Source organism: Planococcus citri, chromosome 2 (assembly GCF_950023065.1).
Source record: "Planococcus citri chromosome 2, ihPlaCitr1.1, whole genome shotgun sequence".
Classification (NCBI taxonomy): domain Eukaryota; kingdom Metazoa; phylum Arthropoda; class Insecta; order Hemiptera; family Pseudococcidae; genus Planococcus; species Planococcus citri.
The window spans coordinates 54,516,346-54,534,580 of record NC_088678.1 but is presented as its reverse complement, the minus strand read 5'-3'; the positions used below and the strand labels follow the sequence as shown (position 1 = coordinate 54,534,580).

Sequence of the window (18,235 nt, the reverse complement as noted above, 5' to 3'; positions counted from 1 at the left end):
TCAAGTTGATACGTATTTAAAAGCAAACTTAGCAACTAATGCAACCGTCAATCAACCAATATGGTGAAAGGAAATGCAAAACTATCTTGCAATCAGCGAATAGCTAATAGCTAGTTTTAGAATTTTAATTCGAAGAAGAAATTTTAATTGTTTCTATTCATTGGCGACTGTATCCAGACAAAAAATAATGATAATTAATAATTATTAATTGAGAATGAAAAGTTTTTAATTGGTGCAAAAGGAATTGGAGAAATTAAATTACCATCAGATCGAGCTCATTCTGGATGCGATGAATTTGTCTTCCAGCTATCAAAGCTTTCATCCGATGCGATCGTGGTTTCCACATTGAGCTTAATTTCTCCTTTCCCATCCAATTATTGGATGATCGTATTTCTTCAGAAATTTCTTCTAAATCATCTTTGGTGATTTTCAGTTGCTTAGTCTGTTCTTACAACTTTTCCTCCTATCTTTCTTATCATTACTTTCAGGCATTGTCAAAGAATTTGTTGTTATTCGCAAAGCTCTTTGATTGAAGCTTTCATGGAGTCTTCTTTATTGGAGATATCATGATCCAATTTCATTAGACTGCGTACTTTGAAATAACTCTAGAGGTGATCATACTATCTTATGAGAATGCACACGCAAGGTAATCTATGGATTCAATTAAAATTGGCCAATAAAACTGCAAGTTTGGCACTAAAAATTTTAAATTTTCAAAAATTTACCAAAAATTCAAAGATCAACAAGAGAAGTTTGAAATTTAATTCTGTCATTTTTTACTTGCTTTTTCCAAAAAAATTTAAATTTCTCGCACCTTGAATCCTTCAACTTCAAAAGCTTCCCTTATGCCGAATCGTTAGCGTAAACAAGTCTTCACCAAATTATGCCTACATTTGAAAAAAAAAATTAAAATGAATAAATAACTGGATGTGTGCTCGGTAAAATTGAATGAGCTATGTGTAGGTACGACAAATAACATCAACGCGAAATTCTTTTCGTCATATGTAAGACAATTTCGGTTGAATAAGTAGGACGTTACATTTCATGTGAGAAAATGTACTTTAACGTTTAACGCCCCTTGTACTCGTATCTGGAAACTTATTCCATTTTGTTTACATTCCACGTAGAATTCCTTGTTTACATTATATCTTAAACTCGGATACATCTCGTGTTTAAATAACCTCCTCCATAAAAATGCGTCTGTTCTTTCCTTTGATTGTACCAGAAAAACGAGCTACATTATACCGCAACAATTAAGTTAGTTTTTTCTCCATCTCTACTATGATTTTTTGCGTATTTTCAGGAGAGAAAAAAAAGAAGCTAGGTAAACTTTACAGCCAAAGCAGTCGACTGAGCCGTAAATTTCAACTGCACATGTACTACCTAAAATGTGTACTTTTTACGTATGCCTTTTTTTATTGGCTACTTTGATGAAAAAATTTTTCCTCTAAAAATCTTTTGAGACGTTTTACGAAATATTTAAAACGACGTGTTATGGCTGTGCTCGGTTTTGAGAGAAAAAAAATCACAGCAACACTATGTCATAAATTTCATAACACATACAACTTTTTTTCGTTTTTCGTCACCAGGGTTTGGGAAAAAAGGAAGAAAAAGGCTCGCAGTAATCGAAATTCTTTATATTTTCATTTTTTATCCAGCATATACTCGGACTTTTATGCGTGGTATTTAGATATTTGTCATAATTTAACTCGTTTCTCGGCGTTATATACGAATATTATAAAAATAACATATAGGCCTTAGGGGTTTTTCTTTTGACTCATCTAAATCTTTAGCGTTAGGTACGCAAAGTTTTGATAATTTTCGCTTGCTACGTTGCGAAGTTACCGTTTGGAATTTCGAATGTATAATATTTCGTGAACCGTAACGTGTTAGGTAGGTAAGTAAAATAGCAACGAATGAAAATCATTATATTTACTTTGAAATTATCTTGGTGTAGTTCGAAACGCTCAAATAATACCCATTTAGAATGAGTAATATCAAATGGAATGGAATAAAATTTCACATTTTACGAGCTCCTTTTGTCGTTAAGGCAATTAAGACGTGTGTATTCGTAATCGTATCTACTATTCGACGAATATACGTAGGTATTATTTTTTTGTGCATGAGAATAATTGTCGTGGGATAATGATGTATGAGTTCTGGAAACGTGGAAATTGCCGTACTTGTGTTTAGGTAGATGTTCGTGTTTGGTGGTACAGAAATAGTGTATAAAACTGATTTTTTCAAACAATAATATCGATAAGTCATGTGTAAATAATAATTTTGTAATGAAAAATTTCTCTTCGGTGACAGTTATTTTTAATGAATTTTATTCTAATAAATTGAAATTGAAAGCTAAATGTCGCCTCTCACCTTTCTTGAAATTGATGGAAGCTGGGATGGAAAAGTAATTCTGTTTAATCCTTCCGCCTTGAATGATATTTCTAACTGCTGAAGTTGATTTTTCGATTTTTGGCGAATTTTTGAAGTTTTTGTTCTGCTGGTAAATAATGCTGTCTTGAATAACGACTACCATCAAATATGTATTGAAAAAATTTTCTACATTCCACAATGTGAACTTTGAACAGCTTTAATTCTTGCCGAAAGAAAATGGGATACATGATCGACTAATACTGCATCATTTGCCGGATCCGGGATTCCGGTCAGAAAACTATTTTTTTTGCTACATATTAACTTACTGAGCTAAGAAAAGCAAATAAGTTGAACAGTTTGCATTCTGCTAGGAGTTCCGGATCCGGCAAAGGGTGGTATCAGTGGATCCGCCATCAACCACATAACTCTTCGGTCAAAATTTGAGCTTTTGAAGTTTGTAAGTGGTGGAAAGATGAAGGAATTTTCAATTTTAATAACTTTTGCAAGATAGCATTATTACCTGTGGAACACAAATTTCAAAAATTCGTCACGTGCTCAAGAAAGTATTTTTAGATTCAAAATCTTCGAAAAATAAGTACCTAATGATGAAAAATTAGATTCGGGAGCTGTAACTTTGGAAATTGAGTCCTTTCTTTGTCATTGCCCAATAGCCTATTCTCATTCTGATTTTTTTGAATTTTTGAAAATCAAATTCGACCCAAAAATGGGAATCAATAAGTAGAGGTACATAGAAAGGTGTTCGTTTGTGTCCTATTTTCGACTCTGAAAATTGATTTGGAAACAGTGTTGAACTATTTTGGACAGTTCTGGACCCTCCAGCAAATTTTTCAGGGTTGAATGCAATCAAGTAAAAATTTTATGAACATTTAAATTAAACTTACCATTAGGCCTACATCTAATTCGTCGAGTGGCAGTTGTTGACGACGGTTTCTATCATTATTCATATTTTGAACTGGTGGATGGTCCTGTCCCCTTCCATTATTCTACCCAGATAAAGAACATAAAAGAATTACTCCGAAGCGCATATTTTCAATGCGCATATAACCGAATTTTATTCAAGCACATGGAAATCCTAGCCCCACTGATGATAAGGTTAATAGCTCCAGGGCCATCGTGATGGGAGGCAAAGGTGGCAGTTTGCCCCAGGCTGGCGCTTACTGAAGAACCCGGTAAAAGAAAGGCTTGTGATGAGGGAAAGCGAAAACTGAAAAATTGTTCATCTTTGGTGATCCAAGAATAGCTTAATATACAAGCTAAGTGGTTCAAAATGCATCTACCTAGGTGGTTAAGTTGTCATAAATCCATGTTCATCTACCTTTTTATATTTGTAAGCAATTTTTCAAAATTATGTAGGTATATCTATTGACTATACATATATTAAGAGTTCCGGTCAAATTGTATAAATAAATCGCTTCAGTACACATCTGGATAATGAACGAAAAGTCATTCCGAAGATTCTCGATGGTAATGTCTTCGTCAGTACCAGCTATAAGAGACATCTAACCACGTCATATTCATTATCCGGCTCGGAGGACCATAAAAATATTACGTACTAGATGTGGACTGTTGCCATAAGAGTTTTCAAAGTTACATGAAAATATTACCAGATGTAGACTGTAGCGAATTGTTATATCTAATGTACGATATGACCAGAACTGCTTAATGCAGTCTTAGGTACTTAAATGTACATAATTTTGTACAATTTTATTTAAAAATATACAAAGATAGATGAACCAATATTCATTAAACGAATCAAATATACATCAATTTTTGATTAATTTTTTGATTACTTTATTGGTAAATACCTAATTACCTATACCTAGGTAAGTATACTAAATTTTGAGCAGTTCGTTCTATTTCACCTTTGTTAGATTTTGAGGTTAATTCAACTTTTCCATCTTTACTTAGATACACCTTTACAATTTTATTACCTAGGTAATTAGGTACATATAATCCAAATTCAGTATTTTCCCCAATAAAATTGAATATACTATGTAATGATAATTTTTGTAGACTCATAAATACCTACTTATAGATTTTCAAAAGTTTTGAAATCCGTGGTGGGAAACGCCAGCCATTATTTATTTATTAATTTGTACTTACTCACACTTATCTACTGAAAAAAATTGCTTACTTGTTCATAAATAGTCAGTAGGTATTTAACGAAATGGGACTGTACTCGTATTTGACTTCAAAGGGAAGCTGAATTTAGTTTTTCAAATTCGAAATACCACCGGGACCCAAAAAGTCAGGTAATCAACTCGTCGATTTCTACAAATGAAAATAAAATCATAAATTTCATCGACAAAATGATAAAATGAATTCAAAAAATTGTTACCTGAAAAAATTAGCTGATTTTCATGGAATTAAATCCAGAAACTTTTCCAGACGATTGTTTTCGGTGTATCTATCGAAAAATAAATATATTCAAATGTATGAGCAAAATTTTCAGTGGCCAATTTTTGTACATTTTAATATGGGATAGGTATGAATATTCAAATTTTAGCACAATTGTGGCAGGTTGACGACTAAAATTCGATATACGCTTCAGTTCTGAAAAAAGTATCCCGAGAGAAATTTAACGTGATCTAATATTACTCATATTACCCATCTACATTTTTAAAAATAATTTTGTAAGTCGGTCTAAAATGTTTGCGATACCTTTTTTTTTTTTTTTTTTTTTTTTGTGTGTGTTTACTTATAATTGCAGGATTATTACACCCGTGGGTAGAAGGGCTTAGATTTGGTTTATTAGGTTGGTGTTCTTAAGTAGGGTTATAAATTTTTGGATTTCAGAATGGTTATCTGGGATGGTCATTGAATTTGGGTCTATTTGGAGAGATAGTCTTGTTTGCTGTAATTTAGGACAGGTGAACAGTAAATGTTGGATGGATGTAGGTCCATTTTCACAGAATTGACAGGGGGGTTTTGGAATTTTTTGATAGAGATGGTTGTGTGTGATTTTAGAGTGACCTATTCTTAGACGGGTTATTCAAGGTTCTTCCAGGGGTAGATTGTTTTTTTTTGTGTTGAAAGAGTTTGTTTGATGTCTGTGATGACCAGTAATTTTGCCATTTAGAGTGAGTATTTTGTTTGAAGAAGGATTTTATATCGTCAGGGGTGAAAATGGTGAAAGGAGGGAGGATAGTGGCTGCTTCCCTCTTGAGATGTAATTTAATTAAATCATCTAATCTGTTTTTTACGCGGATTCTCGAACATCTGGTTTTTGGACAATTTTTCAAGCTCCTTTTCTAAACATCTTTTTAGATTCCAACCGCAAACTTCAATAAATCCAAAATCCAATTTGAAAAACTACAACCCTAGCAGATTCTTGTGAATTTCAAATCTGCCAAAATCCAGATTCTCGAGAATTTGCCAAAATCCGCATAAAATAAGAAACAAACTTATTGTGTAGCTAACATTGCATTTTTGTTTTGTTGTTGTTGCAGGTGAGCTCCTAGAACAATACGGCTGTACGAGAATTTTGTTCGTATAAAAAGAATGAGGTAAAGTTATTTGTATTTTAATGATTAATTTTAAATTTTAGACATTTACCTAATTTTCTGCAACCAATACTTAAGCGTGCCTAAAAACCCAACATGAATTTTTTTGATCTCCCAAAAACCCAGCAAAATGTTGTAGAACTTTTTCCCTCCGAGAAAAACCTTGCGATTATTTTCCAAATAATTCTACGTAGCCCGAGAAACTTAGTAGAAAAAATAATTTTCAAAACTTGATGTTTAATCGGAAACTTTAATACTATCATTTTGAAGAAACTCGTAGGCGTGTTTTCTCCAACACCAACGTTTTATTAGCTTATAGCTGCCGACATTATATAAGACTGTTTCTTTAAGACACCACGACATAAGCGTTTGAATTGTTGTATTATCTTTGTAACTTTCTTCGTCTACACTCTACAGCCATACCTGTGGCTTTAACGTGAAAAACACCAAATAGGTAACTTTGTACGAGTATACAATGCCAAGAATGTTCTCTTTAGTCAAAGTTAATCGCGAGATAGACGAGTTTGTTTCGGAACCATAATTTTACCAGAAAAACCTCAACAAATATGCAAACATACTCTTAACATCAGTAGTGTTAGTGTTACTGTATGTATGTACCTATACATGAACGCGATATAGCTAGGTAACGTTTCTTTTTCCTCCACCACCGCATTTTTTTTTTTTTAAGGTGAACTGAAGTATTGAATTTTTCTACTGTGTCGTGTTTTTTGGTACTTAATAGGTATAATGTTGGTTTTGGAAACATCTTAGGAATGCTGTGTCAGTAATAAAAGCAAACTAGGTACCTAAAATCAAAGTAATTTTTTTCTGAAGTGGATTCCATTTTTTTATTTTATTTAATACAATGTAGATACGTATTATAAAGGATCATGATAACGCGCATTTTATTCTCATGGATTTGGAAAGTACTCGCGTCTTGACCTAGATAATAATGAAAAGTGTGTCAAAAAGCCACCATTCTGCCAAAAATCGGCAGATGAAATTAATTTCTTGATTTATTGGGGGCCTTTGAAAATTCTACAGATTACTGAGGCAAGTGAAAAGCTTTCAAAATTCTGTAGATTGGGTTGAATCCACTCATCATGCTCATCAAAATAATAAAAAAATTGCTTGCTTCACATATTCAATTTTAAATACGAGTATATTGGTATTACATTACACGGTGATCTATTTCATTGCATATACAAATTGAACTGTATCCAAAAAATGTCTGTAAAGACCACGTTACACCAAATTTGTGAGCTAATATTGAAACTAGAAAAAATCTGTTACAATTTTTCAAAAAATCCTTAGCAACTTACATTGTTGAGGTCATTCGGCCATACTTATAAAGTAGCATTTACGGATAACTTTTTCAAGGCCTATTTTTGAGGGAGGTGTGGGTGGTATAGGGGGATAGAAATGCAATTGTGTTGGAAAAAAATCACAAAATACAAAACCCACAAATATTTAGCATTAGTTAACTTAGCTTAACCTAACGGAGGTGAATTCAACGATAATGTCAGAAAATTTTTTCAATAATCACGTGTTAACCTAACCCCTTTCCAAGCCAGTGCCCAAGATTTTCAATTGTAAACCTAAACGAATTGGCCGATGGGTTTTTAACAGAATTCACTAAGAGTGGACCAAAGCCCCGAGGATTTTTTAAATGTAACCTAACATAACGTAACTAGGTTAAATCAGGGTCCCCCTGTTAGGTTTATAAAAAAAATCTTGGGTGCTTCGGTCCAGGTCATTAGGTTAAAACAGGGTCACCCAATTCGCAATCGTTAGGTTAGAGTGGGATTTTTTTTTCTGACGTTAGGTTATAAACACCGCCTTGAATTCGCCTTCGTTAGGTTAGGGCATCGTCTAAAAGTGGGCGCTCTAGTCCGAGGGCTGAGCCACCTGGAGTTCCCCACGGTCCCAGCGTGGAAAATCCAACGACTCCCATCAAATGGATCAAAGTGACCCATATACTACTGACACATGTGCACATTTTGAAAACCCAAAACATGATTTAAAAATAGCCTCGAAAATAACACAGGTGATCCACAAACAGATAGCTTCAATATTACTGAACTCGATCCACACAAAACATTTTTTAAATTGTCGAAAGTTTGAGAATTAGTTAAAAAATGTATACCTCAAGTTTAAATTAGTTGTTCAATTTTAATTGTAGGTACCTATGTGTATGTACTATATCTTGGGAAGATAATCAAAAAATTATCATGCTCGTATTTTTAAGGAATGAACCATCATTTTGAGAACTCCCGAACTTGACAAAAATGAATTTTGAGTTTTTCTAATTGTTTAAACGCGATGCCATTTACCGAAACAAAAAAATGATTTTTGAAACATATCAGAGTTTTTCAAATTCTTATACTTCGAGATCTTGCCTGAAAGGTTAAATATTGGTCTAAAAATTTGGAATTTTTCCTTCAAATTTTTGAGATCATTTGGCCATAATTTTGTGGTAGGCACCACCTAATTTCAAAAAAAATATCTAGAGTAAATTTTTTTCAACCACTTGGGAGTGTTTTTAAGTAAAAATTCATTACTTTGATGTTTATTTTAAAGGAATTAATGGAGTGATCGATGTGAATCAATTCTTTGTAGGACACGACACTTGATCGACGAAAGAATAAATGAACTTGCTTACTCACCTGATGACAGGGATGTCAATCTTGCGTAATGAATTTCAAATTTGTGGGTCAGTGCTAATCTCCCCTTCTCCCTTCGGTGAGAGCTCAAAGTTGAAAAAATTCGAATTAAGTACTTGTTCAATTTTAATCAAGTGTATCATCTGGATGGGATAATCATAAAATTATCATTCATACTGTCAAGTATTTTGAAGACTCCTGAACTTGACAAAAATTAAGTTTTGACTTCTACATAAGTATAATAATTGTTAAAACGCAATGATATGAATGTACTGAAGACATCAACAGACCACTTGAATAAAAAATCAATTTTTGAAACTATTTCAAAAATTTTCTAATCCTTTCAACATTGACTTAAAAAATATGAAATTTTTCCTATGTACGTCTTGTTGAAAACATTTGGTCATAATTTTTTAGTGGGCTCCTCCCCAATTTTGTTTTTAAAAAGATTCTGGTTTCTTTCTCAAACAACTTGACGTTTTTTGGAAAAGTCGCGGTGAATTTTGATTCAAGTATTTTTCACAGACTTGACTAACTTGAGAAAAAAAATAATAAAAACTTACTTACTTATTGACACCAACCAATAAATTGGGTATTTCGGGAGACCCTATAGGTATGGCTCGCGGCTGCTGTGACTTTTAATACTCGTAGATTCCCTTATTTTCAAAAAACGAAGCTTCTTACTCCTCGATACTCATTCGTAATCGTTTGGGCATTGTTTTTGATTTCGTTTTTCGTGAGCTCTTTGCGAACAAATAAGAAAGAAAGAAATGAAATTCCTTATAAGAATTTTCACGACACATATATTAGCGTTAATTTTTGATCAGTGAGTAGGTACACTGAAGTCTTGCACAGTATCCAAGTACTCATCCTGCCCCCCTCCTCTTCAGCCACTTATTCGCGTACTTTCGAATACTAATAAATTTAGAAACGAGCAACATTCAAAAATCAAAACGATGAAAAAAAAAGTTGAAAAATGGTGTTTTGAGAGAGCACTATTAAAGAGCTAAATAGCTTAATCGTGTTTCGTACTCATAAAATATTCATCTTTGATGTATAAAAGATCGACTGAATGATTAGCGCGATGAAACTGACATCGTCGAGCATTTACGAATTTAATTCTAATAATTTTACATTCAACGGTAGGTGCTATATGTACGAGTAGATATCTGCTACGAGCGCTACGCTTTAATTTTGAAATAGGTTTCTGCGAATTCCCAGGCTTTCTAAAAAACAACCGAGATGTGGGTAAATGGTGGAAAATTATTTCACAAAATCAAATCGCCAGCCTGATACGCTCAAGTTAATAGGCAGGCAACGCGGGTATGAAAGCGAAGAAATTAACAGTTCGCGAATAATTTTCAATTTACGATATGACTTCTTGAATAAACATCGATGCTAAATTCACTAAAAGTAATCGGATTTCGTTGCAGGTTTCCACTGCCGGAAAGCAAGTTGCTTTTATTAATATTGAAATTGAACTTTTCCTCTTTTTCAAAACGATACCGTTTGTATGATTTTTTACTCAGATATTTACGTACTATGGGTAAAACGCGTATAATATTTATGCAGATTCAATAAACCCGATGTATCTGCAATGATGATATTTTCCTCGATATGAGAGTGTGCTATCGTGAAGTGGGTTGATTGATGTTTTTTTGTTTTGTTTTGCTTCGATTTCATGACGCCTACGTGCTAATACATGTATGTATAAGAACTTCCTGTTTGTAAGTTATTGTTGTTTTGAATTATTAGCTTGCTGGACATATGGAGTTTGAAAATGAAAAAATAAATTTGAATTTTTTATTCTGTTTTCATGACGAATAGTGACATTTTCAAATTCACTGTCGACAAATCGAAAATGATTCGTTTAAGAATGATGTGATCAGAAAAAAAAATTGATCGTGAATAAAATCACCGGTACCTATTTGCTGGCAAACGATTCGCTCAAAAACAATGAATCATTCGAAAATCAAATTAGAAGACGAAGCATTATTTAATCTATTGACGAAAATTGTGAATGATTCGTTCGCAAACGATTTTTTCAAAGGAGAAAAGTCGTTCGCGAACGAGTGAATCTCTGAACGTTCAAATTTGATATAGGAAGTAAATGATTTGACGAAGCTCTTAAAGTTTAAATTTAATCTTATCTCCAAAAATTGGACGGAATTCGTTCGCGAAAGATTTGCTCAGAATGGACGATTTATTCAAAAAGGACTGAAAGACTTGGGAATCGAATCGAAAAGTCAGAAACGACCTGAGAATGCGAAACATTCTCTGATCTGCCAATATAACTTGTGAATAATTCGTTCGCGAACGATTTGCTCAGGGGATAAAAATTGCTCACGAACGAATGAATCACTGAAAACTCAAATTAGATAAAAACGACATGATATTGAATTTCTCTTGCAGTTTCAATCTTATCATCAAAAATGAACTCAATTGGTTCGCAAACTACATATTTTCTCAGAATCATTCAAGAACGACTGAATCATCTCTGGAAATCAATCCAGTCGCAGATATTGTGGCAAAATTTGACTTTTTCAAATCCATCGATAAAAACTAGAGATGATTTGCTTGTGAATGGTTTACTCAGAGGTGAAAAAATTGTTCGCCAATAAATTTTGAATTTTTCATTCATGAAACAGACGAGCGATCTACCAAACCAAACTCGAACCAATGATAATTCAAAATAAAATCTACAGTTCAAGAGAGAGATAAAAAAAAGGAATTTAATGAAATAAATTCAAATTATTCACGTAAAACATCCTCAAAAAAATACAAAATCTCGACTACCGTAGTACAAACATTCAACTTGAATTAGCTCAGAGTACAATTTGGAAAGTTGATGCTGAAAAATTATTCGATACCGAAGAAGGCAATAAACCGATATCGAGAAACAAAGTTATTTTAAATGCGAGCTTTGCGACTGTAAAAGTCTCGAGAGCTAAAATTGTATCTTTATTGAAAACTTCGCTCCAAGGTTTGCATTTGACACTTGTAATTTAATTATTCTTCCAAGAAAAACATCAACAGCGATTAAATTACCTAATTTTTCGAATTCGCGTAAAAATTGATTCCCAGTATCCGATATCGTGCTTGTTTGACGCGTAGAAATTGGTAAACAGGATTTCCCGGATCCCATTCCCTGATTTTTTTAAAAATTCGCATTATTAAAGAAAAAGTCAACGCGGTGGGTACTCAGAATGTGCTTTTTATTTACGACGAGTTCGTGTTTTTTCGAGTGAATTTTGGGCATCTCGTATTTCAATTTAAATATGAAGCTCCACGTTCGAATAATTGCATCTAGGTAATAAATCTCGCTAGGTACGTATAATGATACGTATTTTCTTCTCCTGTAACTGATGATGCAATTTTTACTTTTTTGGCTTGGTTTCAAAGTGAAATTTTACCATTGTTTTGTAATTGGATATTTTCACAAATGTTCGTGTCAACTAAGTAGGTACATGGTACATTATACGAATACTTACGTATGTAGGTGTATCTGCTTATATTGGTAAATACCGATTTACACTCTTCTATTGTACGAGTATGATACATATTTTTCAGAACACTGAAATAGGTAATCGTTTCATTAGGTCAGTTTGTACAAAAAAAAAGCAACAAAAAACTTCGTATTTTTCGATAAATTGGTTAAAGCTCGATTCGATATACGTATACCTTTGAACAGATCCAACGTCAGAGATTGCTTTAGAAAGCACGTTACGCGAGTATTTTTTTCCAACAACGTACAGAAAAAAAAAATATCACGAAACTATGTATAACTTTCTGACGTGCGTTATAATTCATTTTACTTTTATAAGGATAATGATACTAAAGTCTAGCGCTCAATTTATTCAATATACTTTTCGATGGACATTACAAAACATGTTTTTTCCATTAACTATGACAACTTTTAACGTTGAATTTCAATGACAACATCGCGATAAGTTTTTCCTTCGGATATGTATACTTTGATGTTGTAATATGTACAGAAATGTAAATAATTAACATACGTAGTCGTACGAACCATACGAGAAGCTCATCTCTACTGTGCGATGATTTTTTTTTTCTACGAGAAAGGTACCGAGAAAGAATAGGGAGAAAATGGGGAAATGTGTTACAAAGCATCGGACTAGTACACTGTAACATCATTTGCCTACTGTTGATTCAAATAGCTAGGTATATGTTTTGGTTCGGCGCCAAACTTCAAACAGAAATTCCGTATTCCGATATTCAAATAAAGGGTAACCAAATCGAATACGACAAGACCGCCTTAAAACATTCGATGTGTCCAATAACCTGCTGAGACGTGTCCTTTTCGGCAAAAGATACACGTGTAACGTTTAACTTGACGTGAACTTTGAAAAACCAAGACTGATTTGGGTTTTTTGTTTTGTTATACAGAACGGTTCGGTTCTTTTTTGTTTGGTTATATTTTCTTGAAAGTTGGTTGATATATTACATTACTAGGTACAGAATAACGGTTCAAAACTGACTATCTCGCGAGGGAGCATCTCGAATTGACGGTTGTTGGTGTGACCCAATTTTTAGAGGTGTACGAGGATGGAGTGTTTGGGGTTTTTAACAGGATTTCGTACTGAGTAGGTAATCATACTGATCTGATTTTCAGTGTGATTGTTGAAAACTCGTTGCTATGTTTTTCATAGTGTAGAATTCATGGTTATTCTTGTAATGTACTATTTTTGATATCATCTGAAAATTTTAAATATTTACTTGCATGTTTTCTGTAATAATCATTTTTAATGAATATTGGGTCGTTTTGATTAGGTACAACTAGTTACCTCCTTGTGCTGTCTTTGATAGATGCCAATCTTACCCCTGTGAACCCCATTGAATAAAAATCACTCGTGCCAAAAACAACACTGACGTTACATTTACAATTTTCAAATGTAGTCCACGCAAGTTTACAAGCGAGTTTGAAGTGTTATTGATCATGGGGCTTATACCTACACTTACTGTTCGCTCCGAAATTCCTTGATTACGCGATCTACGACTCTGCAAAATCTGTCAACTCTATTATTCTTCAAAAATAGATTGATCACAGACGTTCACTATAACGAAGAGATATTTTCAAACGTTTAAAAATCATTATTTCAGAGTGATCTTATGATATTCCTTGTTTTAAAAATTTTTTTGATGTATTCTTTTTACTTTTTTCCGAATGCATTTTCCCCCATTTTCGTGGCTGTTCTGGAGTTTTTTCCATTATGAAATAAAATTACTATGGTAACAGAATACAGATTTCATCGGAATGAATGGGAAAACTTCGGATGGGTAGTGGAAATCACTTTGAGAGATCACTGAATCGAAAATACCTACTTACATAATTGTACAAATTCAACTACTTACCTAATTTTAAGGAATCGATATTACGTATTATCTGATGTTTTGTAAAAAAAAAAAAGAGGACCCTTGGAGTAGTTTCCCACAAAATTTATATTTACCTAATCGCAAATGTATGGATCCCACAGTGATCCAAATGTCTCAAAATTTCTATTTCTGGCCAATCCGACCAAAAAAAATGAAGAAAATTGCCGGGAACAGTGAAATAGTAGTTGATTCTATCACACTTTAACCGTGAAGAAGCCATAAGACCCATCCCTAAGATAATTTATTAGGCCAAATTTTTTCGAAAAATTACTCAAAAATGTGAGTGAGCTGCTACAATTTCGAGAATGGTTGTTTCCAGTCATAAGTCGAGCATCTTGAGCGTTGGACGTGATTTTGACTCTACGCCTCTGAAAGAGTATTTTTTGGGTTCAAAATTTTTGAAAAGTTGTCCAGAAATTACCTTTTAGGATGCATGGTTATAAATTCGCGCTCAAACTGCGGGAACTCGACTAGTGACTAGAAAATACGGTTTCCAGAGTTATAGCTACCAAATCGCATATTTCGACTTTTTTCGAAATTTTTGAGCTCAAAAAATATCTGATAAGAGTTCGCGACTTTTTGATGCTTAATACCAGATGTGGCGAAAATCGAAATTTTCGAAACTTCTGAATCCCTGTAGGACCCTGGTAGTATTGCAATTGAAGGGCGGTTTTCCAAAAGTGGATACTTGAGTCAATTTTTTTGAAAATTGAGTTTTTCACGCCATTGTGTTCTATAGGTCGTATCTCACCTATATAATGCCCAACCTACCCAAAATACCTATTTATCTACTCACAATCCCGCTTTTCTGTTAGTCGAGGATTGCAATCGTTTTTCCAAAACGCAATACGAGTAAGTCATGATTACTTCGTTTTTGTTACTTTTATAGCAAAAATAGAGCTGCGAATATGGTTTTTTCAATAGATAGTACTGTAATATGTACTTAATTTTCGTTTTTATTTTTTGCCAAAATGCAGATAAATTTTTTTTAAATGATAGTGCTGTAGATAAATACCTAATTTTTGTCAATTTTATCGCCAAAATGGAGGTTAAAAATTTTTTTTCAACCAAAATTTTTTTTTTCTCATAAATTTATTGCCGAAATAGTGGTAAGATTTTTTTATTAATCAAAACTCTTTTTTTTCAATTTATAGTGTTGTGATAGGTACTTAATTTTTGTTTAAAATACACGTAAAATTTTTTGTAATCAATTTTTTTGGTCATATACTTTTGTATTGTGAATTACAGTTGACTTCCATCGATTTGCAACACTGGTTCTATCATATAAATGAAAACGTGAAAAATCGTTTTTCCAAAAGGCGATAAGTCAGTTTACTTTTTCTGCCGCAGAAGCGCTGCAAACTTGAGTTACACCACAAAACCAACACGTATGTGTTGAGGTAGATCCAATACAACATGCAGGATAAGTGGCATACTCCAAGTGCATCGCGCCTTGGAATGGGCACTAAAAACATCATTTACCTCGAAATCATAATTTTTGACTTATCGCTTTTTGGAAAACCGCCCTTCAATTGCAAATTTTTGACAGTTTTTAAAAAATTTTAAAATGTTGAACATTTAACTAAAAATTTAAGATTTTTTGTAACTTTGAGCGTTAGACAGATCGAAGTTTTGTGGTGAACTACTTCAGGAGATGAGGTTTTTTAGCAACATGAAATGAAATCTTTACTACCTTATTACTGTTAAATGTTAATTATTAGCTACATATCTAAATAATAATTTAAAGTGGTTTTCTGCAAAAAAAAGAAAAAAAAACAGTCAAAAGTTCAAACATACTTGAGTACATACTTACATATCTGAGTACAAAACTTGATTGCGATTTTTCTTTTTCCTGGTTTATTTTGTTGTTTGTTTGTTTGTTTTTTTTAAATTTGATATTACTGTAGATTTTGTGGTGAAAAATCTAACATATTTCAGATAAAGAAATAAAAAACTAAGGAATTATAATAATCATTTTTAAAGAGACCTGAGCTACCACAAGACCTAATGTAAAGTAGGTACCTATGTATTTTGTTGTGTAGTCTAAAAGAACTGATCCAAATAATAAATCATCATCTCATCTCACCTTAAAGCTGAATTTTGTTTGAAGTTTGAAAAATAATTTATTTGTAGAAACAATCAATTAGAAAAATGCAAAAACTCTTCTGCAATCAGTGAATATTTGAACTCAACTCATTTAAAACAGGATTTGGTGTGCGGATATTGTTGAAAACTACACTTTTCCAGACCTTTTCGATAAAACTGTCCAAATTCACTGTTTTTGCTTGATTTTTTTCTGGCACCTATTTTAAATGAGTGAAAAAATAAGAATTTTGATAATGTGATCGATTGAGAACAATTTTCAGTTGAGTTCTATCAGGGTTTTTGTAGATCACAGAAATTTGATCCAAATCACAGATCACGAATCATTGAGAAATTTGTAATCCGGATCACGGATTAAAGATCTTCCGAGAAATTGTGATCCGGATGACGAATCACAAATCACTCCTGAAAAAAATTTCACGAAAACTGTACTACAGTGTACAGAAATAATTTTGGATTGCAGTGTTACCAATCTTTTGATCAATATTACCAATTTCAATAAAACGAAAAAAAGCTAAAAACTGAACCAAATTTTTTTGATTTTTTGAAATTTGGCAGCACTGCTTTTCAAAATGTTTCTTCGATGTCATAAAAAATATCTTTCAATTTTTTGGCCTAATTGATGCGTAATATTTTGACCAGGAAGTATTTTCAAAACACGATTTACTCTGAATTAGTTATTTATAAGCAATTTGAAAATTTTCAATTGCTCAGTATGGAACCCTGAAAGTGGTTTTGAATTTCAATGGAAAAATGAGCTGGATCGACGCAGGATCTCACATACTATTTTTTGGAACTTGACTATGTATTTTTCCAGAACAGGTTGACAAGAGCTTGAGCGAAAAAACTACAATTTTTCTAGAAATGTTCAGGCTTTGAGGGACCTATAACTTCCTTCCAGGGGCATCTCCTTCAATGACTTTTACCTCAAAATGAAGATCTCCGCCAAATTTTGTCGAAGTCTTACTTCAGATTTACTATCTGAAGGTTTGGCCGCATGGACGAGATTCCTCTTCATTGAATTGCCATCAGTTTCCGGTTTATCAACATCGAATTCTTCTGAACATTCGATTCTTCCCATTCCTAAACCTAGGACGTGTCAGTAAATCGCATGTAAATTGGAATTTTTATAAACTTGCTTGAAAAAAAAAATCGAAAAACCGACTTGTATGCCGAATGATAATTTTAAATTTTGCTTCCTTTACATTCCCATTACAAATTTTGAAAATGGTGTCTCCATCAATCATAAAATTTTGATAGAAGGGAATCATTTTACGTTTTATGGTAATTTTTCATCTCAATCCAATCAAACCAAGTAGATATAATTGATTTCTGAAATTTATAACTCGAAAGTATAATTTACAATTCGTAAAAATCGAGTAAAATTTTTTACACCATTTCTATCTGCTTCGCGCGATGTCATTTCTCATAAAAAATTTTAGAGTCTTTCGTGTAAGTATACGTATTTATTGAAGAAATTTTACTGCTTCTCGGGTCTTCAGCCAATTCAGTTTCTGAGATGATTCAGTTAAAATATCGATTTTTTAAATATTTGAAAACTTTTAAGAATATAAATACAGGATATTAATTTATGTACATTTTTCACCAGGCAGAAGAAAAATCACAAATTAAATAATGAAAATAATGTGTATAATATCTGCGTTTTGGTGACCGATTAGAATACAGTAGGTACGCTTATCATTATGAAATTTTCATCCTTCAATCGAAGGAACATGTGCCTCTGCCTACCGTCGGTGTACAATGTACATTTCCTCGAGCCCATATTATTTACGCCTATAGGCATTCAGCCGAAGGAAAAAAATCAGATAGGTATCTACGAGTGTTTGTGAATTTTATCGAATTTCATTACCCTGCTGCAGGCATCTCGGATATTTTATTATTGAAATTACCGTCGAAAATAGTCCAGGTGTAAATTCATATCAGCCTTTGCGTAGGTAGAGTCGAGTTTCGCGAATGAAATAAATTTTTATCGATTTTGACGATTCTTTACGAAGAAATGAAGTGAGCAAACAGGTCATAAACTAAACGTATCCAACTCTTCTGTACTGTGGAAATAAAAAAAAGCTCGCAAACGAGCTACAGCAAAATCTTGGATGGCGTATAAAAAAATTGGAAGTTGGCTCGTTACTTCGCGACACAACCGCATTGCCTCGTCTA

At 33.0% G+C, this 18,235-nt stretch overlaps 1 protein-coding gene across 3 annotated transcripts in view; it reads left to right on the top strand.

Annotated features, from left to right (window-relative positions):
* Positions 1 to 18,235, top strand: part of LOC135836479 (immunoglobulin superfamily containing leucine-rich repeat protein-like) — a 379,815-nt gene that overhangs the window by 289,924 nt on the left and 71,656 nt on the right. The window contains exon 3 of one of the 3 annotated variants that reach the window (XM_065351347.1): positions 5,844 to 5,900. The exons of the other annotated variants lie outside the window; for them this stretch is intronic. The gene's annotated coding sequence lies outside the window, so the exon portion shown is untranslated. The remainder of the gene's footprint in view (positions 1 to 5,843; positions 5,901 to 18,235) is intronic. 3 annotated transcript variants of the gene reach the window in all.